The following is a 2,078-nucleotide window of genomic DNA, read 5'->3' as shown; positions in this document are numbered from 1 at the left end:
GGCTTTCGGCCACGTGCTTTGCCTCCCGATCTCTCATCTTGCATCCGCTATGGTTTGTTTTTGGTACAAACCTTGTTTTCCTTGTTTGGAAGGTGGTACAAGGGTGGGAGACCACTTTTTCTCCTTGGAGACCACTTTTCCTTCTGCCAACCAATTTTCTGGTCGGATAACTGGCTTTCTTGGTCTTTGGACCATCTTTTTTGGTCGGCCACCATACCACCACCTTGCATTAAGTGTGTAGACCACTCCCACCTATGGCCGACCAGTTGTCTTCTTGGGAGACCACTTGAAGTGGTCGGCCGACCACTTTAAGTAGCTGGCCGACCACTTCAAGTGGTCGGCTGCTTTTTGTCACCTTTTTGGAGATATTTTCCTCCAGCTGTAGCTGGAGGGCACCAGAGCCATCCTCCATATGTATGAAGGGATTCCCTTGGCCCTTAGCTTCTTGGAGAAGCTTTGCCTTTTGTTCTCTATAAGAGGGAGGCTCCTCTTCCCTCCTCTAAGGTCAGAAAAATTAGGGTTTGAGTTATACATATAGCTTTGTATCTATCTTGCCTTGGTTCTTCATTTTTGTGCCTTAAAGTGTCATTTTGTCTTACTTTAACACACACTCAAACACCATCCTTTTGTTGCTGAGGTGCTTAGGAGCTGATTTTGGTGTTCTTGGGTTGGTTTGAGCTTGAAAAACTTGCTGGAGTTACAGTTGTAAATGTGGTCTTCAAGGGTGAGTTTCTAACCCTCAAGTCCCCCATTTTTTCTTAAGCTTTTAGCCCTTCTTGCATGCTGTTTTAAGCTTAACTCTTAACTGGAAAAAATTTTGTTTTTGCATGCTTAAGATTTTTGTTTAAGGTCACTTTTTCATTGGGGGTGATCTACCCCCTCTTAGGCCTTGTTAGGCCTTGTTTTGAGCTATCCCTTTAGGCTCTTGTTGTAGCCTTTGCATGACCTTTCTACCATTGAAATCCAGAGGATTTTCAGTGGTGGAAAGGTGGTTTTGGTGTCTTAAATAGGAGAGGGTCATCCCATCTCCTTGTATTTTGAATACTTGCCATATATGCCTCATGTTTGAGCATGTGTTTTAAGCTTGTGTTGGCTTGTTCTTAGCATGTATTTGGGGTTATTTCAGCATGCCTTAGATCATTTTTTGGTTTTCTTGATCATCCCTTGCATGCATAATACACTTGTAGTGTAAATCTCACAAACTAGTCCTGTATGCTTCACGAAGTAGCATGCCATTCTAGCTTGTTTTGTTTTCATTTTAGCATGTTTTTGGTGATGTTTTGCCATGTCATACCTCTGTTAGGGTTTGGTTTGGTCACCTCTTGCATGCTCCATGCACTTGTAGTGCATTTCCATGAAATAGCCTAACATGCATCATGCTTTAACATGTCATTCTAGCATGCTTTTGGCCTAACTTCAAGAAGCTTTTGTCCATGTTTTAGCATACTCAAGGTCTGATTTGTGTTGTCTTAGTCATGCATGACTTGCTTTGTATAGCCATAGTGCATTCTAGCCTGTTAGCTTTGTGTGTCAAGTCCACTAGCATGCTTTGCTTGGACTATGTGAATGATTTGGCATCATTTGTAATGTGATTTCAGTGTGTGTTTCATGGCCACGCACTCACATCTGTCACTCATTCAATGCGTTGGAGGGTTTGCCCCTTTATGTCTTAACACGAACCATTGCGTATGCCTTCATGCGTAAGCTTGCGAGTTATCATTTCAATGTGTTTTTGGGGTTATTTTGCCATGATATAACTCTGATTTTTGTTACTTAAGTCATTCCATGCTTGGTCTTAATAGGTGTAGTGTAATCCACCTTATTTGCCTTACATTCATCATGCCTTATGCCCTCCATGCTAGCTCATTTTGGCTTCCTCCCATACATGTTTTAGTATCATTTTGACATGTTGTAGGACTGTTTTGGGTTGCCTTTGCCATATGCTTCATGTTTTGCATAGTTATGGTGTAAGTGCTCTTGCTAGCTTCAAGCTTTGGGCACCATAGCATGCTTTATTTGCATCATGTATATGATTTGGCATCATTCATCATGTTATTTCAGAGTGTGTAGCATTGCCA

The sequence above is a fragment of the Camellia sinensis genome, chromosome 6 (genome assembly GCF_055761805.1).
Source record: "Camellia sinensis isolate YWXY chromosome 6, ASM5576180v1, whole genome shotgun sequence".
NCBI lineage: Eukaryota > Viridiplantae > Streptophyta > Magnoliopsida > Ericales > Theaceae > Camellia > Camellia sinensis.
Note: the sequence above shows the minus strand (reverse complement) of the source record.